The sequence below is a fragment of the Centrocercus urophasianus genome, unplaced genomic scaffold, assembly GCF_019232065.1.
Source record: "Centrocercus urophasianus isolate 14NV4802_14NV808 unplaced genomic scaffold, USGS_Curo_1.0 seq_10, whole genome shotgun sequence".
In the NCBI taxonomy this organism is placed as follows: Eukaryota; Metazoa; Chordata; class Aves; order Galliformes; family Phasianidae; genus Centrocercus; species Centrocercus urophasianus.
This window is the reverse complement of record NW_024884142.1, coordinates 6382075-6406213: the sequence shown is the minus strand read 5'-3', so window position 1 is coordinate 6406213 and position 24139 is coordinate 6382075. Positions and strand designations below refer to the sequence as shown.

The following is a 24139-nucleotide window of genomic DNA, read 5'->3' as shown; positions in this document are numbered from 1 at the left end:
GGAGGACACCCCAGTCAAAAAACAAATGTTGAAAACAGCTTAAATTGAGCTTGGGAAATATTATTCACATATTTTAATGAGCTTTCATAGCTGCAAATAAAATATTATAAAACACAATTAAATATTCTGTATTGTAAAGCGTTAAATAAAGTAGATTTTTTTAAACATAGAAGTATTACATTTAAAAAGGTTGCTGCTAAGCAGTTTATCTTGAAATGAACCCGCTGTATTGTGAATGCAAAATGCAGGGGTCAAAAAAGTATTTCGTAAATCTGATTTATGAGCCAATCTACCCTTGCTGAGGTTTCCATTATCATTCAAATAAATGTCTCTATGTACACTAATGCTTGTAGCATCTGTTATTATTTGTGTTCATCTGTGAGAATGGCTTTGTACGATTACAACTAACCAGAAAAATATAAGGATCCCTGTTATATTTGTACATTGAGTGTGATCATTAACTGTTTGCCAGGAATAAGGCAGTAGAGAAGTCAGTGTAACTTTGGACAGAATAAAAATAAAATAGAGTTGATAGGTAAAGGAATTATTCTTCTGCAAATGACATTTTGTCCAGTGTATGAATTGAGAGAATGCATAAATGAATGATACAAATCTGTAAGAGAATAGATCTATTCTATTATATAGAATATATAATAGAATATATAGAATATATATATCTATTCTATAGATCAATGGAGATCTATATATCTCCATTGCTTTACTGGGCACTGTTCCAATGCTTGACCACCCTTTTTGTGTAGATAATTTTTCCTAATACACAAACAAAATCTATTGTGGTGCAATCTGAGATAATTTCCTCACATCCTATCTCTATATTGCCCTCAGTCTTTTTCTGCTTAATGATTACACAAATATAATTAACCTAATGCTGAAATAGCTAACAAAGATGAGATGCCCTGAAATTACATGCTTTCTTTTCTCCCAAGAAGAGCATTATTACTTTGACAAACCTCATACTAATAAAGCTTGGTTTACTGAGTTGGAGAATGTTTTGGTCTCAAAACAATGATGATCTTAGATAATTTGTGGATAACTGATAAACCATATCAATCAACAAATGGGCAATTGAAGAAAATTATTTCAGAACTGTTAACAATTCATTAATTGGAAAAAAAATTAAAAAGAATTTGAAAATGTCTGCTGAATCATTTATTCAATTCTAATCAAACAGGAAAATTTGCTGCCCTCTAGTAAGATTACAGAACTCGGTCAATTATTTGAAGAATATCTAAGGAACTGATTGCCAGAGCATCTGGACAACTTACAATAAATTAAAAACAAACATTAATTATGCAACTATCCATTCAGATGGTTCAATGTGCTTTAGCACATTTTATTTTGCCTCACAAAGGACCGGCATACTGACGTGTTAGTTAATTGAATGCTTGATTGAGCAAGTAAACCTTACATTACACTTTGCAGCCTGCCAAATCTAAATTCTGGTGACCTGCCAGAGGAATAGTTTTCCAGCATGAGAACCACTGCTGATATCACTGTTATCTTAAAAAATGCAAATCTGATGGCTCATTTTAGGAGATCTGCAACTGATTTTAACTTTTATAAGGAGAAATAGTGTGAGAGGTGTTCTGATGTGAAGCTGATGTCTATGCCACTCGAGGTTTTAAGTAGTATTAATAAAATCTTCAGATTTGTCTGAACAAAAGTATAGTTTCAGCATATATTCACAGAGTTATGATTTATGCTAGCAATAGCAGATTCTGTTAAAAAGAACAATGGTACATTCTGTGTTTTCTGAAAATTCTCAGGTGACTGTCAAGGTAAGCCTTACCTTAGTTTTAGACAACATATCAGAAGAAAGGCAGAAAAGACTTGAACAGCTTGCATAGATTGCATTTAAAAGGATGGCCTGGATTCTTTAGGAAATCAACTGCATAACAGTAATAGTAAAGGATTTAACACTCACTAAGCTCTGTATTTCTATAGATGCCACGTTACTCTCTCAATGGGGAAAATAATTACTTGCTGTCTGCAAAATGTATTTAGTGATACTTCAAGACCATGCTGGATGGATCCCTGAGCAATTTGATCTAGTGAGAGGCAACCCTGCCCACAACAGGGGCATTGGGACTACACGGTCATTGAGGTTGCTTCCAACCCAAGCCATTCAATGACTGTGTTACTACGGTCATCAGTACTGCAGCAAGACAGCAGATTGCGTGTTTGTGGATAATGAAGTGCAAAAGCTGAACTTAGCCATTTGAGATTCAGTTAACATATTTTAGGATGAACAGCTCAGCTTAGTTGATATTCAAAATTATGTAAAAATATTAAAAAAGTGATACCAGAAATTGTAACATAGCTTTAAGTAATGTCAAATATATTCTAAAGACTGAAGCCTTGATATTAAACTAATATAAACTGAAGAATACTGAAGCTCTGCAAGTGCTTAAGGCAACCAGAAATCCCATATTTGATCCCTTTGATAGCACTGTACTTTCATAAGTGCCTAATTGCCCCTATTTTGTTCGTATGTTCAAAGATGTTTTCACTAACCAGATTCCTGTTTAGTCTTTTGCAAGCAGAGGAGAAGTTAGGTATTCCATAGCATAGTTCACTTTTTAAAATCATCTGCAAAGTTTTGATTAGCATAATTTCTTAAATTTCCACAGTTTCCTTTGCTTTGTTCTTGTGATACATCTCTTAGTCTTTCAGTGTAAGCCTCAAATTTATGTGGGTTATCAGAACATGGTCTATGACTCATGAGAGTATAGTGACACAGAGATGTTCTGTGAAATCTGTTTATGTATAGCAGAAAAGCTTGCATTTATAGAGGATTGGACATGGCTATTTAAGTGATTCCATTCTTATGGTCCGAAATCAGTTCGCTCCAGCTGGGGATTTGGCACTGAAAAGTGCACTAAGAAGCCCATCTTTCAGGGTTTGAAACTGCCAGTTTCTATTAGTGGCAACATTGAGTTTATTTCTCCATTTGTGTCTAATATTTTCAAACTAATTGCCTTCCTGTCCTCTAACTTCAAAGTTAGTTTAGCTGTTGCTTTTCTTCAAAGGAAAGATAATCTTATATGTTTTGATGGTAATGCCATTTCATATTCTGTCAGTGCAAATCTTTTTGACAAGACTGGTGACCTGTGGGTGAGTGCTCAATTCAGGCAGCAGGTGGTGGACCATTTTCTCCCTTGTCGTGTACTTAGATCAGCATATTATGCTTACAGAAGTGTAGATAAAGGCCACAAACTTTCTAAGACTTAGTAATACTTTCAAAAATCACAGGAAATCTTAGCCATTTATCTTCATCTTCTTTCTAAAGCAGTAAAGCTATTATTTCATAGCTATGTTGCTCTTGGTCTGACAGTTCCTTATAATGCTTGCAGTCTGGCCTTTTCCCAATATCAGGCAGATCAGAGAATGGCCAGGGTTGGAAGGGACCTCAAGGATCATGAATCTCCAACCCCTTTGCCACATGCAGGGCCACCAACCTCCATATTTAATAGTAGAGCAGGCTGCCCAGGGCCCCATCCAATCTGGCCTTGAACACCTCTAGGGATGGGGCATCCACAACCTCTCTCAGGCAGATTTGGACTCGGTGAAATGCAATGGTAACTGTTTTCGGGTTTTTTTTGCTACAACTTGGTATGTGCAATTTTAGCTTAGATCTGGTTACAGAAGTCGTTTTCATGTGGATAGTAATTCCTTTCTTCATTTTTCCACGAGCAATCCACTTCATCTCATGTGTCCAGTTACACACTGACAGAAGATAGCTCTAACGCAAAAAAAACTATCAGTGTCCAAAGAAGAGCTGCAATGATGGTAGAGGGTGTAGAGGGCAAGATATATATGCTGTGTCTGAGGTCCCTGGGTTTGTGCAGCCCAAGGAAGAGGCTGAGGGGAGGCCTCATTTTGGATGCAGTGTCAGCTAGGGGTTAAGGACAGGTTCTGCACCAGAAGGCGGTGGGCATGGAACAGGCTGCCCTGGGCTGTAGGCATGACCACAAACTACTAGAGTTCATTAAGTGCTTATATAAGTCTTAGATATTTAGCTTAATTTTTAAGTAATAATTTTTTAAATTTGAAATTTATTTTTAATTTAAAAATTCAAGTAACTTTTAAGTCCTTTGTGGATCTAGGACTTGGACTTGTGTATCTCTGTGGGTCTCTTCCAACTCAGAGTTTTCTACGATTCTGTGAAAATTTGTGTGACTGCAGGAAAATCACAGAAAATTCAGAAGTATTATGGATGTATATATCATATATAGTATGTATCTTCACTATTTAAACAACATCTCTGGGGTAAAGCTCTGTATTCCTACACCTATTCCATGTGCAATTCAATATATATATACCTAAGCAGCCATTGAATAAAATATATTAACATCATGTGGAGCCAGAATCAGAACCCCAGACTGCCTGTGGAAGCTGGTAGAGCTAAAGCCGAAGTCCATCAAAGTCAATAGACCCCCTTTCATCCATTTCTAAGTGTTTTGACTGAGGGCCAGATTTGCTTCTGAATCTCTCTAGACTGAATTTGTCCATGGCTGTAGTCTGTGTGCCGCTGCCAAGGCACAGAATATGAAAGAAACTACTTAAAACAAGGAAGACATTGAAGTGCTAATGTTACACAGTTCTCTTGTATCTAAGGTGAATTTGTGTAATAAAAAATTCTGGCTATATTTTTGAAGACTCTTGACTTCTTGCTTTCTGAGTGTTGAATTTTTGGTTCTGGCTAACAAATTTTACAATGTAAGAAAAAGACAGGAAGCCCTTGTATATCCTGATTTCACTGCTCATCTCTACTTTTACAAGTGTGCTAAGCTGATATAGGCACTGATTGATCAAACTCCGTAAATCACTCTATCAAATGCCTCCAAATAAAAACATTTGCTATCAAGAAAGACAAATGAATAAAGAATACCCAGAATTAAAAATGAAATACACAAATCTTAAATGTTCCATTGATGAATTTCATGCTTGACTGAAAAATACCTAATGAAAATGGCTGTCTGCAACATTCCAGCTCCACTCTGCCTCCTGACTGACTCATTCCTTATGAAGCATAAAAAGTAGATCAGAGAAAAAGCTGAGAATGAAATTGAAGTACAATTCACAGTAATATAATGGCCACCAGATCTATATTCTAAGGGTTGCACTTTACTATTTTTTTCACTGCTAGAAGAATTTGCATTTACATTTAAATAGTTGCATATTGAAGTTAAAATTTCCTACTTTTGAAAGGAAGTGATGGTTAAAATCTGTTTTACTATATTGAAATAATTAGTCATTCATTCACTAATAGTGAGTGCATTTTAGAATATATTTTGAAAATGCACATGAGAATTCAAGAACTTTTAAAATCTTTATCACTTTGATGAAAAAAATACTTTTTTAGTTGTGAGGAGTAGATATAATTAGTTTTATTTCCTACTTTCATTTGAGAATTTGATCGTTTTAACGAAAAAATATATATATTCTTTCAGATGCCAAACTAAACTTCTGCTGACCAAATAAATCATTTTTAATATTGTCTTATGAAAACATAATCTCTACAGGTGGGAAAAAATAGTTTTTATTTAACAGTGATTCTGATCATGGTATCAAAAACAAGGCTAAACAAGTATTCACACAGTCTTCAAAATTGTTCCATTTTCTCCATTATGTGTAAGAAACAAACATTGATAATTTGGATCTTAATGTATGTGGTTTCTTTATACCACGTGACAGTAATTCACTTTGGAAAGAACTGTAAGCATTATATATATGTGTGTGTGTATCTGTATAGGAGTGCTAGTTCCTGAATTTTTCATAATCAGATAAGAAATTCTATCAAAACTTGGTTTGTTGAGTTGCTTACTGCTCTCCACTTTAACACAGAATATTCTCCTAATATTCTTATTATTCTGAACACCAATTGGCAGCCACACCATCTGCTCTTTGATTCAGCATAAAACAGCAATGAAGAATGCATTTTTGGGATTCACTGTAATTCTCTTTATACAAGGAATCTAATTGGTCAGTTTAGTGGGTTTGTCAAGCACCGAAATACTGCAGATGTCAGTAGTCAGACTTAAAATTCATGATCCAGAATAACCTTTATCAATATATCACTTAGTTGTGGAATTTCAAATCAGATCTGACTTTTATTTCTCACACACATGCATTCAAGTCCTTTTTTTAGCAGCTTTACAGTTGCTCACCTGTGAGATGAGAGTAACCATAACTTGTATGCTACTGCAACTTCCTTAAGCATTTGTGATAGAAATAAACAAATAATAACACTACTCCCCAGGAAGAGACCAAAATTTCTGAAAGAAAGAATTAAATATGTCTGAAGCTTTTAGAACCAACAGAACATCAGTAGAATTATCATCAGACACTATTTCCTACTGTTACCTATTACAAATGCAGTGATAACACTGGAGTTTCAGATTTGTCTATTAGATTTGTCAAGATTGCTTTTTTATCCTTGTGTGTGTGCATTTGTATTTCTCCTTAAGTTCTGGCGGACTTGAGGGGGAAAAAAATGAAGTTATTAAAATATTTGAGCTTGAATTTTGTCTTGATTCCAGACTCTCTTTCTATACAGAACTACCAATATGAACAATAAGTTAATCAATTTTTTGTGTTCCCAGTGTCTACCACATACATTTCCTGCTAAATTTAAATAGATCAGAGAGTCATCTAGTGGCCAAACAGTGGAATTTTGAATAAATTTTCTACTCAGGAGTCTTTGACTGCCATCAGATCTCATGAGGTGCATCTCAGACACTGATAGAACGTGATGGTCAGATATCAGTGGATTGAATTCTCATGAGGATAAAATAAGAAAGGAGGATAAAGTCCATCCTCTGCTCCCTGAAGGTAAACAAAGAAAAATCATCATAATCATCAGCATCACCACTAACAACAAAATACTAGATAGTTCCCTAGTTTATTGGCTTTTATTATTTATTCTCTCAATAATGCTTCCTCCCCTTAGATCAATGAATTCTTGAGTCTTTAAATTAAGTACATAATTTCAGACAGCCAAATTTTAAGTTATTTACATTTCAATTTTGAAAGGATTTTGTCATACTGGATCAATCCAGATGTTCCTCTAATTCACTAAACCATTTTTTCAAAGTGACCAACAGCAGACGCTGTAAAAGAATACACAGATATTCATCTTCATATTCTCTCTAATTTTACAAGAGATACAATATTTTTTCCACAATGCTTGTTAGAATTAATTATAATTCTGAACAATCTACAGAAATTACAAATACTTACTCATACTTTGTTTCCAATTAAGTACTTGTCTCAGAATTTTCCATGGTTTGATATCCTACTTCTACTTTTCATGTAAAATATGTTCTTGTTCTATGATACAAGAAGTTCCTAATCCTCTTACCAATAAAATTCTATCCTTACATGTTTTTCACTATACTAAGAAAGGGAAAAGAAGCGTGTTTTTATTATCAGTTTTTCTAAGGTTCCTTTTCGTTATTGTCTTCTGAATCTTTCAATTTTAACGGTGACTATCTTCTGATTTTTAGATACCTGACAAATCTCCTAAGTTCTACAATAATTTACATCATTATTTCTGTATAAAGTTCCCTGAGTACACGATATTTTCTATACATCTTAATATCTTGCTTGTGTTAAGATTTCTTATGTAATGTTTTTATGTCTTATGTAGGAAGATTTTAAATTCTTAAGAATTTTATTTCTTTCCAACAGATCATGAAGAATATTGAAAGAACCTTTCATATTAAGGCCAATAGTAACAGAACAGAAGAGGTGGCTTAGAGACATAACTTACACGGGTGCCATAATAGTTTCTTTATCCTCAGAGTTCAACTGTTAGTTCATGTTATAAGCACTGAATTCAAGAACTTGGAAACATATATAGAAAAAAATTTCAAATTAGTTCTAGAAAATGATTTTTTCTTTTTCCTACAGCAATTTCAAATATTTTAAAAGTTCTGTTTTCAGAAGAAATCAATACATGAACTGCAGGCTTTCAATTATTAGAAGGTTAAAGAAACTGTTAGGTCTTAACCAAAAATGGCAGAAATAATTCAGTGTTACACAGAAATTAAGATAATTACTGCTCATAAATAATAGTGTAGCAAAATTGCTACATTAATTTGAAACATTTGCTACAGTCATTTATGTAATGCTTAGCTAGGTCTGAAAATTTGGGCTTTCATTTACATAATACTATATATACTGCTTTAATGTCTACTTTCATTTTCTCTCATATCTCCCTTCTTCCACAAAGCCCACCCAAAACTTTGTATTACTGCTTCATTTGAACTTGGATGGGCTTCAGTCTGTTCATGCAAGTCAATACTCTTTTGTCTTTTACTACTTCTTGTATCAAAAGCCAAACTGAATTGTACTTTAGTGCTTTGAGGAGGCAAGCTGGATGTGAGAAAAGTGCAGCATATGTTTTGTGCTATCATTGGGGAGACTTGCTAAGAATGATGGAGTAAAAATGCTACTTCACTGCTCCTCTAAGTGACGAATGGTATAACTGTTGTGATGGGGGCACTTGGGATGCTGTCAAAGCACTGGCAACCTTGGACAATGATGCTGGTGTGAGCTTACCAAAAGTACAATAATTCACAATATTACATAGTTTCTGCTTTCTCATTTTCTATTCATCTTTGTCCCTCCACTGTAAAATCATATGGTTATGTCTCCAGACACCCATTTGGGATAACTTCGGTAATTCTGCCACAAGCAGTGGACACACAGCTGTAAAATAAATTCAGCTTTCTTTATCAGACATCGGTAGAAATGTGGTGCCAAATAAAGAGTTGTTGCTTGGTTCATCCTCGGTAGGGAGAAGTGTTTATGACCCATCATGTCCAGATTAGAGGTATAAAACCATTTTTACATTATGCTACTTGACCAATAGAAAACCAGAGGCTTTCCATGGCTGTTTGGGCTCCAGAAACATGGGACAAATCTAGCAGATATTCCAGAGATTACATTCTATGTTGTGCAAACCTGATAACATCAAAACTCACAATAAATAACACATTATCATCTTTATGGGCCACGTTGACAAAACATGTCATTTAATTTAACCTTCAAAACATCCTTGCTCTCTCTCCCCCAGATTCAATTTGTGAATTCAGCAGGGAATATCATTACTGAACAATGAGTGCTCCTCAGAAAAAAAAGTCAACATGGTGAGCTTGGAGAATAAGCAGCCTTTTCAGCTCTTACTAAAGCATCCTTGTAAATTTACTTGAACTGTGATAAGAAAAAGACAGCTGCATTCAAGAGGAGTAAGGAGGTGTGAGTCACAAGGAGCAGTTATTCTCTTTAAGACAGAAGGCAATTCTTTTACTCTATCATCGGTAGGGGTCCAAATATTGCTGGTGTTGGCAAGGACCTAAAGCCTGCTAAAAAGTGCCCTAGGGAGGATAATCCAGTCTTAGACATGACAATATTAATATCTCAGAAGCAGCATCACTGTGTGATTTCACTCTAAAAGTGATTTCAACAAGAGTGCTAGTGTCGAACAGCTGCTATGGAAAGACAAGAGGTTTAAAGTGTTTCTACTGCCTGCTCTTTGTTATTTTTTTCCTCTTCTTCTGTATTTTCAGGGAAATACATGCTTTGTTTCCATTTATAGTATCTAACATGTAATTATCCCTACACTATGAGTGGCAATTGAGTCAGGCTGTCTTAAGCACACACAAATTGCTAAATAAATAAATAAAAGCCTAGTTTTCTAAAGAACAAATTGACAGCAGAAGAATGATGTGAAATTCAGTAACTGGGGGAGTAAATAGATATGTGGCTACATATTCTAAAGACTTGATGTGATCAGCAGTATCCACAATTACACAGTAAGTTTCTCAAAAAGTGCTAATGGAAGTACTAATGGTTAGAGAACTGAAAGAGCTTGGCCTACAATATGCAAAAGCTGACAAGTTACTTCTATGTTTTAGCATGAGAGATGCTGACATAAATAATAGCTAATAAGCTCTTGAGGAAGTATTCGAGCTTTTTTCCACAGCATCTGCTGAGCACCGATGAAATGGGACATTCCTCCATCCATTTGTTGAATATGGTGTAGATAGAGTTCTTCCCTTCCAGCAGAAGAATTTTCATTGAAGCTGCAGAGTATCCCAGGGTATGAAAATCTGTAGTGTTTGATGCTGACTTCCTTTAAACTCTTTTCATACAAGGAGTTACACAGTTCTTGCTTCTTTAGGCAGGTGTCAACTTTGATTTGCTGCCAAAGTATTTAGCAGTCTAAACTTCTTGGAAAAAGAAGAGTTTCCAGTGGCTCCTAAATCACAAAATAAGAATTAGGCAGAAACTATATCTAGTGCAGACTTTCATTATTCAATCCATGAAGATATTAAATATCAGCTACACGAGTCTGGAGGAACTGAAAAATCTAATCTTCTGTAAATCAGTGTAGAATTAGTAAGACATCAATGACCATAAAACAGTTATTACTAGTAAGACAGCAAACACTATAACATCGTAACTTTTTACCTTCATTGTCCCTCTTGACCTACTGGGAGAAGGAAGACCAAAGCATGAGATCCATAAATGATGAGATCCACAACAAGTAGGTTACGCTGACCACCACACAGTAGCTTCAGATTTACGAAGTGCTCATGGAAAGCTCCCCAGACCCTAGGCTGTCAGACATCCAGTGTTATAACTGGGAGTCTGTAAAAATTCCAAAAAAATCTGTAGACTGGTCTTTTCTCAAAGTGTTTTAAACTTCAAAAGTAGAGAACAGGTCTGAAATTTCATTCCCTCTGCTATTTGGAAGATTCTGTTTCATTTGAATTAGGCATTATGCAGTTTCTTAATGGACAAAGCAACCAACTTACCATAACAACGCTGTGCAAGCATAGATTGTGTGACAGTATAATGCAATCATTCACATTTCTTTTTAAAACTATGTGCTTTTCTTCTCTTGGTTACAAATAAAGATATTCCTAGTGGTGAATCTTCAAACTGAAAAATTGCACAACTTACTATTCATTCATATTCTGAGTCAACAGTTTGCTTTGTTGCTTTTTTTTTTTTGTTGTTGCTTTTTTTTCCTTGTGGTTTTGTTTTTTTTGTTTTTTTTTATTTTTTATTTTTCTTTTTTTTTTTTTTTTTTTTTTTGGTTACTGTTATTTAACACACAAAATGCTCAAGACCTGTAGGTAAACTTACTTGGAGTATTTCTTCTATTTAAAAACAATCATACATACCTATCTTTTACTTAAAACCTATACAGTTTTCCAACAAACAAAAGTATTTGCAAATACTCTCAGCTATCTACCTAGGCTTTATACTTACGTGCGCTTTTTGTTAATCTGAGGCCCATGGGAGGTAATGGTCTGCACCTGCACAAGTGAAATTAAATCAAATTTGTAGTGATTTCAATAAAAGTGGGATTTAAAGTGTATCTAATTCACTTGCTGCAGCGTCTGATGCACAGACTCAGATGCAAATGATTCAAATTTTATTACAAGTTCTCATATCACTTATATAACTTCACAAGTTTTCTTTTTCTAGCTTTCCCATCCACCTCTACAACTTTCCCATCCACCTTTACATGTCAACAGAGCATTCTACAAAGCACTCTTCAACCGTTCACACAGGCGTTTATCCAGTCAGACCCCTGAGACGTCCCTTCTTGTTCTAGAGGTGTTCTTGATTCTCATGCTGTTTATCTTGCTCCACAGCTTCTGCTCTGAACAGTTTTTCTTATATTCCCACACCTTGCCACTTTCCATTGTCTAGCAAGAGGAATAATTCAAGTACCCAAGCATAGTTGTGTATTTCTTTTTCAGATATTGTAGGGTATCAGAGGCTGTTGAAACCTTGTTTGTCCATAAAGAGAGCTTAACTGACTATTTTCAGTTAGATGTTCTATTTTACATAGCTAAAGTCAAATGATGCTTTGTATGCTTGGAATAAGACTTGCAGAGAATCATTAAAAAAACATTTAAGTGCTTGCTTCTTTTATCTGAAAAGCTTATCTTCCTTCCACAAAGAGCTAAACTCTCAGTGATGTGAGTACATGAACAAAAAGTTTAGTTTGAAATTATGCAAAATAAATCAGAGCTGAACAGTTAGAGCAATTGTAACTATCAATGAGTTATTCACAAAGGATAGAAGGGATGGGCAAGACAGGAGAGAAGGGAAGTCGCCCTTGGCAGCAGGACTGAAACTAAGTGATAGTTATGGTCCCTTCAAACCTAAGCCATTCTATGATTCTATGAACTATAATTACCAGCTACAGAGGGCTGTTGTTTTTTGTTTGTTTGTTTTTCAGGTCAAGCTATTGCATTTAGTATTCTTATACGTTGATTTTCTAGTCTCAGTCCCTTTTATTAATATAACCAAGAGTTCAGCTGTCACAAAGATACTCGCAAACACAAAGCAGAAAAAACTGAGTTAATTAATGAAATAGGAGGGTCAATCTCCCTGCGTTACTTTTTTGTAGTATAATTTTCTGCCTTGAAGGACTAAATGGGTTCTGTGCATCCCATTTCTGTGAAAGAAAAAAGAAAGTTTCAAAAGATTCATATCCCACATATGACAAATTACAATCCTCTGTCTTAGGATGGCATTTTTACCTTCTCTGACAGAATGCTACACCATATCAACCAGTACGTATACTGACTTTAATTAAACTATAAGTAAATAAAATGTTACTTCCTGTATGATTTTCGCCTTGTTTTTAATTTTCACATCTGTCAATGAATAAGAGTGCAATTGAAATGTCAATATCTTTTCTTAGCAAAATGGGAAAGTAAAGGATCACTTTTTTTGAGAGTCGTGGGATCTACCAGTTGGAAATGTATGATATGTTTTAAATGTTTCTCTTAACTTTTTGTTGGACATGAAGGGGAAAAAAAAAAAAAAAAAGAAAAATTGCATTTTTTTTTCTGCTGAAAGATGAATTTTCCTTAGTTTCCTTCCTAACACGACCATTTTTTAAAAAACATGTTGCATATTGCTAAAAGAGAACAAGAATAGGAAAGAAACTATATGGATTTTTCACAGAGAAACGTGGAATAGAGTATGTCTCACATGGACATCACGCTAAGGACCAGTAGATCCTTTAGGTTTTTGCTGCCATGTTCTTGATCTACAATGTCTTTACTGTCTGCTAGATTAGGAGACTTTTCAGCAAGCATTAAATCATGTAAGTCTTACCATTCTTCTTAACCATGAAGTTGTAGAGAGGAGTCTTGAAGAAATGATGATTTCTTCCTCTCTTACTTCTATTTCATTCATTGCACCCATTGCACTAGCGTTCACAAATGTAAAAGACTTCTCTGTGCTGAGAAAGCATCCTGAGAAATTCTGTCTCATTTCAGCCAAGAAGGAACAGACAGCTGCGAAGCTTTGATTCACAGCAGTCTGTAATAGCCCTTGAAATTGAGGATTACAAAAGGTAGCAAGATAGCTTATAGAAAATCCAAAAGGGCAACTATAAGTGGAGGAAATAACAGTGTCAATGAGCTATGTTTGTTGTTTTTCCATAAATGAATGAATGAATGAGTGAATGAATGAATGAATAAATAAACAAACAAACAAACAAATAAATACTGAGGCAATGTTTCTGTGTCTATCATTTGATGTTGTTATACACTGCCTCAAGAGAAAATAAAAATCATACTCACTTTCTTATCTTTTCTTCTTTCCTTCCTTCCCTCCATTCTTTCTCTCTGTGCCCATTTATTTTTTGGTCCAGCTATAGTTGGCTGCTGATAATTGAAATTCATTGCCTCATGAGTGCCTTCCTGTTAGAGACAAATGACACTTCACACATTTGCTGCTTGTTTGTTTAACAGCTGCCTCTCCTTAGTCTCTGTGTTGTAGGTATCTGGAAAAATGCCATGTTTATATTATGTACAATAACAGACCTGATTTTTTGTTAAAATAATGTTTTGGAGGAGAATTGTACTTCTCTCTTATGGTCATTCGCTGCCTAGTTCTGGCACCACTTAGTCTACTTTTATTTTTAAGAGATGACCTGATACAAATAATAGAGAAATAAATCACAATTATATTGCCTGAGTAAACGTCAGAAATTTTGATTACAGCACAATGAAAGCAGCCTCGTCCTTCTTTGTAGAGAATTGCTAGCCATCCATACTTGACATTATGTTTTCACTTTTAAAATCTTGTATGAACTGAAAATATGATTACTTGGCACATTTTTAGAAATCAGTTATTATTGTTTGAGAGGTTAGTAAAAGTTCAAGGTTCGTAGTTAACACATACATTAGTTTTAAAGTTGAAGCACTCTCTTTCCATTTTTTACTCAGGATTGCTCACTTAGTATAGATCTGTGTTTCACTTAGCTATTTTGCTTCAAGCCATTTTTCTTTATCTTATTAAACAAAGATGTAAACAAAGTCCATAATCAAAAGTTTGGTTTGAAAATAACAATATTACATTTCATAGATAAAAGCTGTGCCCACTGAGGCCTCAAGACCAGTTTATAAAGTATCACTGAATGTTTTCAAGGTGTTTGTCTCCTGTTTTTATTTGCTGTAGTTCAACAGCAACTTTATTTTTACATATTTTTATTGTACAAAAATACACAAAAACTGTACTTAGATTAAATTAGAAGCACATGTAGCTGAATCAAAAAATAATGTTGATAATTTTATCAATCAGGTATTATTCATAATGATCTTGAACAAATAGAAAGCTCCTTTTGCTGGGATGAGTAAAAGCGCTTGAATCTACTCCGTCTACTCATGTTGAGTGTTTACATTACAGATAATAGCTATGTAGCCCAGTGAAGGGCATGGAACCCAGATCCTACATTAGTGTTTAGTTTTCCTTAAAAGAACTGTATAATTAGGAAAACTAAGTATAAAAACAAAATAAATTAGAAACACATCAAAATTTCTAGGACAACATGGAAACACTCAGAAGTTAAAAGTGAATTTAATTAAAATTAAATACTTTGTATTTATACATGTAAGGCACTAATGATTATAGGTAACTCTTACTTGCTGGTGACTGGATTTGGTAACAAGAAAATAACCTTCGAAAAATGTTTGGGGATGATGTGGGGATACACATTTGAATATGTATTAAGAGGTACATGGACAAATATGACAAAAGTTAAAAAGTTCAACATCAGTGATTAAACATATTTCTTACAGAGGAAAAGTTTGATTCACAGAGTTATTAGATTTCTGTGAAGAGGTGAAATAGCAAGTGAATATGGGGTGATCCACCCATAGCTATCTACGTGAAGCTCTTACAAAATTTGTCAGAGTTGCTTTCAGAAGTCTCTTATGTGTTATCACTGGTAAGAAACAAGTCTCACTTACAAATTAGTAAAAAAATTCAACCCTAAAAATGTAACAGTAATCAAAAGGAAGGAGGTTAAAGGAATTCAGAAGAGATCTTTGAATCAATAAAAATAATTCACATAAAGCAATGAATAGTGCTGCAGCAAAGTTTGCTGATGATGAACAATTATGCCAGAAAGTCAAAGCTGACACTGACTGCGTTACAGAACTAAAAGGGTAATAAAATACATCAGAGACACAGTGTTAATAAATGCTAAGTAACAAATGCAGGAAAAACTGTGCAATGAAATGATGAGTTCTAAGTGAACTATTATAGCTTAGAGGACAAATTTTTTGAGTCATTGTAGGCATTTCTAAGAAAGTGCCTGCTTAACAGAAGTTGAACAAGAAACATAAAGTTAAGAAATGTTTAGTAAAAAAATTGAAAGCAAAAGAGGAAACTTTTTTTTTTTCCTACGTGCAGCTGCATCTTGAACTCTTTATACATTTCTTAAAGATTATACCAGCACTAAAAAAAGGAAAGCAAAACCAATACAAATAGCGAATTCAGAGTCTGTTAAATACAATGGTACAGATTCAAACTCCAGTTCAGCAGCTACCTAAAAAAAACATTTCTGTTAGGAGTTGGAAAGTGTAATGGTATAAGACACTGACTTCAACGTTTGTTTTAATCTTTGTTTTTTGTTTTTCTTTTTTTCTCTGTGATCTCTGAGAAAGTCATGGGAGAAAGAGTGAGAGGTTGACTCTAGTGCTGATTCAAAGCACAGAAGGTAATATTTTACAAGGAATTATGCTCAAGAGAGAGGCCATTTTTCTTCTGTGACTGTACATTTAGGCTGAGAGGACTTTTGTCCTAACTAAAGTAAGTACACTGAAGTTTCCAAAGTTGGGCAGTATGATGAAAACACTTCACCTTTCTTTGTTCAAATCTGAACATTTTAAAATATTTTTAAGTCATTTTATTTAAGGAAAACCTGATTTGTCTTTTCTAGTTCAAAACTAGGAAAAATATATGATTTTATGTTTTCTAGACTATTTCAGCTAAGCAGCAAAGAGAAAAAATCCTCATTAATTGTAGGGACCAATGCCTGAACAAGCTGGGAGCTGCCTTATGCTAAAACTCTAAAGCAAATTCAACAGGAGCATCTCAGCAATAAATGAATTGAAGGATGAAAAACATTAATTCACTGCAACCCATACTAAAAGGTCACAAAGAGAATATTACTTCAATTCTTTTCTAATTCAGTAAAGAGTTTCTATGGCAGTTGGATGAGGTCCCAAATACAGAATATTATTACAGTGGGAGTCGTTAGTTCAGTGGACTGATGAAAGCCAAATATTTGTAACAAGTACTTGAAGTATCATCAGTTGAAGGAAAAGAAAATCTTTGTAAGACAGAAAAGAGGTAATCATCAGCTGGCTAATATTAATGTGAGCAGTTTGCCCGATTTCAGTCAAAGCTTACATATGTTCAGGTGTTGCAGTCCAGTTCATTTAATACAATAATTTATACTGAGATCTCACCAAAAGAAAAAGAAAGGAAAAAAAAAAGAGAGAGAGAAATAAATAAATTTTTAAAAAGCTTTGAACTTTTGAAATTTTCTTGGATATCCTGTCATGTGGCTTTCGTGTCCATACACTTCTTCACTTATTCATTCAGAAACTCAAAGGGTTGTCAATAACCATTTACTCCATACCAAGCAAGAGCAATCATATGGGTAGTGGAAAAGCAACTCATTTATAAACCTCAACTGCAGAACGATCATCCCAACGTCACTATCTGACAAAACAAACAAACAAACAAACCAAGAAAAAAGTTATCTCATATGGTTTGGACTGACCACCTGACCAGAAACATGAAATCAAACACAGAAGACTATTTACAGTACAGAGGGGCTGAATAATCAGGAGAGATTGTTATTGGCACTTTTCTGTGTAACTTAGTGAGGTAAACAAAATACAATATTTTGAGAAAATACTGTGAGTAACCAAACATTAGAGAAAAATATTCTGGGGTTAACTCACCAAACTGTTTGAAGATAAGGTGTTTTATAACACATATCATTGTGGATAAAAGTGTTTTAGTAGTTGACACAAGGAAGAATGATTTATGACAGATATACTTGGAATGAAGAGTAAAACCAAAATGCTGCTGTGACATTCAGTATAGCATAAGGTCACGTCACATTAATTGTACCACTCAATCTGACATAGTGTATCATGATGTGTATGTTGTAAAGTCAGGGTCATCACTACAGTGCTGCACATCTGAATGTACCTCAAAAAAAGGAGGGATTCCAAGGAGAGTTTGGAAAGATGCAATAAAACAAACATTTCCTCTAAAAATTTTACCTAATTTTAATTAGAAAGGAATGCAAAATTTTGCAGCAATGGGGAAGCCATAAAAATCATGCAGTGATTTCTCTAATCCTTTCTGTTCTCCAGCCATTTGAAAAAAAGAACCTGAATTGCAGTGAACAAAGCTTTAGCTTCTGCAAAGCAATGCAATCATGCTGAGTCAAACCTGATACTAAGCAGTAGCAAAATAAGGAAACAAATAACTGGAAGCAAATGAGCTTGGCCATGTCACATGCAGCACTTCATGTCAGTACAGCCTGAACATTTAGGTTTCACAGAATCACAAAATTGCTGAGGTTGGAAAAGACCTGGGCCCACTCCTACCTGATATGGAATATACACAGCAGTTTGCCTGGGACCACATCCATGTGGCTTTTTAATTATTTCTGAGACTTGCTCTCCCTGAGCATCTTGTAATAGCACTTTGTCACGTCATACTCAGAAGGAACCCGCTATGTTCCAGTTTGTGTCTGTTGTCTCCTACGTGTGACTGAAAAGAGCCTGGTTCTGATTCCACTGTACCCTTCCTTCAGATAACTGTAGACACTGATGGGATCCTCCTATGGCTCCTCATCTCCAGGCTGAACAGCTCTCTCAGTCCTTTCTTAGAGGAGAAATGCTCTGGTCCCATAAAAAAATAAAAATAAAAATTTCTTCCCTGTCTTTCTGCGCACTGCCAGAAATTTTCATCTCTCTTTAGACCCCTCCTTTTAACAATAGCAGCTCTTCATACTTGAGAAGACAAAATACAGTTTTGCCTACACTGCTTTGAAAACTTGAGGCAGCTTTTCTGAGAGTGGCTGTTCTTAAGAAGCAGAACACTACCTTGACCTGTCACGCTGGTATCTATTGCATCCCAGTGTAGTTTCACTGATTTTCACCATGTGTGTGCTGTGCCTTATGAGGTTGGCGGTGCCACAGCTCAGCCTCTGCATTTGCTTTGATAGCAGCTAGATGGCTGATGAGTACAGGTGCAAGTGAATCCAAATGTTGAAGCCAGCTGAAGCATGTGCTGTCATTGATTCAGCAGATGTTCGTCTGGGTTGAAAACAATGTGGCTATGGTTGATTTAGGTAATTTCAGTTATTTAAAGTTAGACCTCTAGTTTAGGTCATTTTACTTTCCCATCAGCAGCATTGCAGCTACTGATCACTTTTTAAATTCAAATAATAATCCTAATGTCTAGATACCTTCTGAGGATATTTATTTAAACTTATCTCAAAACCCAGAGTTCATCAGTTTAAGTAGCTCTACATTTTTTCTGGATAAAAAGTGCATGCTGATATATATATATATATATATATATATATATATATAATTCTTTTCAGTAGGTAGCAGACTTGCAATTAATATAGAATTTCAGCTCTCAGCGCAACTTGCCTTCAGTTGTTGTTAAAAGTCCAGCTGTATATGAGCAGTAGAATCATCATATAGAAACTCTTTATTCAGCTTCCTGGCGGGAAACCCGTGTGCATTTTTATCACCAGTCAGATCACTCTGTTAGAAATATCTGGACCAAGAATTTGATAAAATAAAAAGTCCCTCATTACCTTAAACCAAAGTAAAGCCAAAGGTTTCGAGTTTATGTAACTTTAAATGTGGCTCCAGAGTTTTAAGTTTACTTCAGAAACAGTTTATAAAGCGCTTTGGAGAAGTGAATAATATTGCCATGTTGAGCATTTCTTTACGTATGTTAAATTATTTTCTCAGTCCTAGCTCAGCTCTTCAGGGAAATTATGTATTAGAGAAAAATAAATTAATCTATTTCATGTATTTTACTAGAAATAATCACAGTAAATTAATTTGCACTGATTTGAAAAATCAACTAAAATAGCATTGGTTAAATTACATCAATTAGTTTTGATTCTGTGTAATATACACTACATCACTTTGGCAAGCAATCTGAGAAATGGGAGGAATGGAGGAGCTAAACCACTGGTAGCTATGTAATAATATTTATAGAAAGGTTTTGCTGCAAGGAAGAAAATATGCATCATTTAAAAAAAAAAAAAAAAAAAAGAAAAAAGCAATGTGAAGTGTGTTCTTGTTCAATATATGTTGAAAAATTCTTTTTCAAAGGGAAAATATTTAAGAATGAAGAGATGTCAGAAAAGATAATACTTAGAGCTTTTATGGCAGGATTAATAGACATCTTTCTGTATCTTTAGTTTGCTCATCTGATAACACAGCTGCACACTACAGACATCAGAGCAAATTTTTACATCAGCATTCTTCTGCCATGAGGACGGAAATCTGCCTTACGTACTAACTATGTGAAACTTTGTGCACCTGAAGCTTTAATATTGTGCTGTCTAAGCAGTCACAAATACTCAAACTTCGTTTTACAATCTATAGGGTCAATCTATCTTCAGCTTTGGAACTGAAGCTTGGATTTTGAAGATTTTTATCCACAAAGTCACTGTGGGCTTTTTTGTTTGTTTGTTTTTCTTGTGTTTGTTTGTTTTTTAATGTTTTGGTTTTCACTGTTTCATTAATTTGTTGGTTTTCTTAAAGTTGTTACTAGAAATCTCACTAGAATTTTGCAGGATTCTTTTCATTAAATGTTGTTGAAAAGTTAGTAATGACAAACAGAAAGATAATCATCACCTTATGTCTTTAGGTCAAACTCACTGTGCTGATAGGCACTTGAAAGACTATGGTCATAGCACTAAAGAGAAGAAATCGGATCCTATCTTCACTATCTTAAAATAATTTTTCAGCAATATTGAGTTCTCGACTTCCTTCTTTCCTTCATTCCTAACTTTCTTCCTTTCTTTTGAGACGTTAATTAATACAAATAAATGTAGATTATGATAACGTAGTAAATACAAATGCATTGTGGTCTGCACTTTAGATTGTTATTACGCTTGAGGGCAGAGCTGCCATTGAGAGTAACCAGGACAGGTTGGAGGAATGAACCTCATGAAATCTGGCAAGGATAAAGGCAAAGTTTTGCACCTGGTAAGGAGGGTGCAATTATGCAGCTCAAGATGGACTGGCTGAGGAGCGGCTCTTCTGCAAGGTAAACATGAGTTAATATGAAAATTAACAACACACTGCACTGTGTTTTGTTTACAGACCTCTGTGATCACTGGATGGTTGAAAAGCTGGAGCACACCATGAGAAGGGCTGTAGCAGTGGGATTTGACCAGTCTGGAGAAAAGATAGCTCTTGGTACACCTAACAGCATCTCTTTATAAAAGAGATCATCAGGAAGATGGAGTTATACCCATCACACTGTGTGAGGTGAAAGGATGAGAAGTCATATGTGGAAACATTAAAATTCTGGTGCAAAATGAATGAAAAGTGTATAGTATTTAGGAATGCAGTAACTTAACCTTTTGCCCAAGTATAGTATCCATAATTTCAAGAGAATTTGGTAAGGATTCATCTAATCAAATGTTCATGTCTGTACACGGTGCAAGTGATGTCTTCTCAAGATATGAGCAAGTCACCTGTGGATCCCATTATAGTCAATAAGTAAAGGTAATTTTAGTTACAATTCAGTATTTTCTGAAGCTGACATACAAAGTAGGCCAAATGAATCAAGTCCTAGAAATGATTAATTCTCTCCACTGATCATAAAGTGGAGTATTTAAGTAATTTCCTCCAGGAAGTCAACACTCCCAAACTAATAAAACAAAGCATAATACTGAAGATGTGATCAAGCTCTCAATTCTGAACACTGAAGAACATTTCTGCATTCGCATCTGCAATTAAGCATCAACAGTATGGAAAAAATACGTGATCACTCTGCAGTGTTGTATGGAAGTGAGTAGAACTTGAGTACCTTGTTTGTACTTTAGGCAGGGTCTAAGCTGGCACAGTTCAATAGATCCTTAATAGGGCTATGCCACAGTTAAAGCACAGTTTAGTTAAAAAGATGAAAACAAAGTATAACCTCTCATTACAATCACTTGTTTTCAGTTGTGTTTCTGTACTTTTGGAGTTGTTTCTCTCTCTCCTCTTTTTTTTTTTTTTTTTCTTTCACTTTTTAATTAATATTATTTTTTTACTTAATCTCTATACTAGTGTTTGCCATTCTTGATGTTAGTCAAAAATTTTTTTGGAGAAGACTCAGTGAGTAATTGTCCCAGGGCAGAGAAAATACAGTGTACTCATTACTGTAACAAGAGAAAATAAAAGTGACCTTTTTTGAACAGCAGTACAGTGAAGAATTATGCAGTTTGAAAGGTGTTATTCTATATAGAATAACCATTGACAATTATCAGTGAATTACCTTTTCCTGGTAGACACTGAATCACAGAATGGCCAGGGCTGGAATGGACCTCAAGGATCATGAATCTCCAACCCCCCCTGCCACATGCAGAGCTACCAACCTCCACATTAAATGCTAAACCAGGCTGCCCAGGGCTCCATCCAACCTGGCCTTGAACACCTCCAAGGACAGGGCATCCACAACCTCTCTGGGCAGCCTGTTCCAGTACCTTACCACTCTCTGGGTAAAGAATTTCCCCCTGATGTCCGACCTAGATCTTCCCTCCCTCAACTTCAACCATTTCCCCTTGTCCCCTTAACATGAGCCAGCAGTGCGCTCTGGCAGCTCGAAAGGCAAATGGGATCCTGGGCTCCATCAGGAGAGGGGTGGTCAGCAGGGACAGGGAGGTGATCGTCCCTCTCTACTCGGCTCTTGTGAGGCCCCATCTGGAGTACTGTGTCCAGGTGTGGAGCCCTCAGTACAAGAAAGACATTGAGATTTTGGAAAGGGTCCAGAGGAGGGCGACTAAGATGATCAGGGGGCTGGAGCACCTCCCCTATGAGGACAGGCTGAGGGAGTTGGGCTTGTTCAGCCTGGAGAAGAGAAGGCTGCGAGGTGACCTCATTGCAGCCTATCAATACCTGAAGGGAACCTACACCCACGAGGGGAGTAAACTCTTCAAAAGGGCTGACAACAGCAGGACTAGGGGAAATGGATCCAAGTTGAAGGAGGGAAGATTTAGGTTGGATGTTAGGGGGAAGTTCTTTACAAGGAGAGTGATTAGGCCCTGGAACGGGCTGCCCAGGGAGGTTGTGGATGCCCCGTCCTTGGACGTGTTCAAGGCCAGGTTGGACGGGGTCCTGGGCAACCTGATCTGAATGTGTATGTTTGGTGGCCCTGCTAGGCAGGGGGGTTGGAACTACATGATCCTTGAGATCCCTTCCAACCCGGGTGATTATGTGATTCTGTCCTGCAGTTATCTACCCTTTCAAAGAGTTGATTTCCCTCCCCTCTGTAGGCTCCCTTTAGGTATTGAAAGTCTGTAATGAGGTCACCCTGCAGCCTTCTTTTCTCCAGGCTGAACATCCTCATAGGGGAGGTGCTCCAGTCCCCTGATCATCCTAGTGACCCTCCTCTGGACCCTCTCCAATAGCTCCCTGTCTTTTTTGTACTGCGGGCTCCACACTTGGACAAGTATTCCAGATGGGGCCTCACAAGAGCAGAGTAGAGGGGGAGAATCACCTCCCTGTCCCTGCTGGCCACCCCTCTTTTGATGGACCCCAGGATACCATTTGCCCTCCAAGCCGCAAGAGCACACTGTTGGCTCATATTAAGTTTTTCATCTATCAGGACCCCCAGGTCCTTCTCCACAGGGCTGCTTTCAAGGACCACTCCATCCAGCCTCTATGGATGCCTGAGATTTCTCCGGCCCAAGTGCAAAACTTTGCACTTTTCTGTGTTGAACCTCATCAGGTTCACCCGGGCCCACCTTTCTAGCCTCTCGAGGTCCCTCCAAATGGCATCCCTTCCTTCAACCGTGTCGACCGCACCGCTCAGCTTGGTGTCATCAGCGAACTTGCTGAGGGTGCACTCGATTCCTACATCAATGTCATTGATAAAGATGTTGAAGAGCACCGGTCCCAAGACAGACCCCTGGGGGACGCTGCTCATTACCGGCCTCCACCTGGACACAGAGCCATTGATGACTACCCTCTGTCTGCCACCTTTCAACCAGTTTTTTATTCATCGAGTGGTCCATCCATCAAATCCACATCCCTCCAATTTGGAGATGAGGATGTGGTGGGGGACCATGTCAAAGGCCTTGCTCAAGTCCAGGTAAATTACATCGGTCACCTTTCCCTTATCCACTGATGCTGTCACTCCATCATAGAAGGCCATCAGATTGGTCAAGCACGACCTTCCTCTGATGAAGCCACGCTGTCATGGATGACACGCCCATCCCTCATGTGGTCAAGCATGTCATCCAGGATGATCTGTCCCATGATCTTCCGAGGCACAGAGGTGAGACTCACCAGCCTGTAGTTCCCAGGGTCCTCCTTGCTTTTGCTTTCTTGTAAATGGGAGTGACGTGACCTTTCCTCCAGTCATCCAGGACCTCACCTGACAGCCATGACTTTTCAAAAATGATGGAGAGTGGCTCGGCAACCACCTCAGCCAGCTCCTTCAGAGCTCTGGGATGCACGCCATCTGGCCCCATAGACTTATACACATTCAGTCTCATGAGGTGGTCTCGGACCTGCTC

General features: G+C 36.4%; 1 protein-coding gene across 1 annotated transcript in view; it reads left to right on the top strand.

The window, feature by feature from the left end:
* LRATD1 (LRAT domain containing 1) overlaps positions 1-21537 on the top strand; it is a 31867-nt gene extending 10330 nt beyond the window's left edge. The window contains exon 4 of the transcript XR_006169734.1: positions 20736-21537. The gene's annotated coding sequence lies outside the window, so the exon portion shown is untranslated. The remainder of the gene's footprint in view (positions 1-20735) is intronic.
* Positions 21538-24139: the final 2602 nt, after the last annotated feature.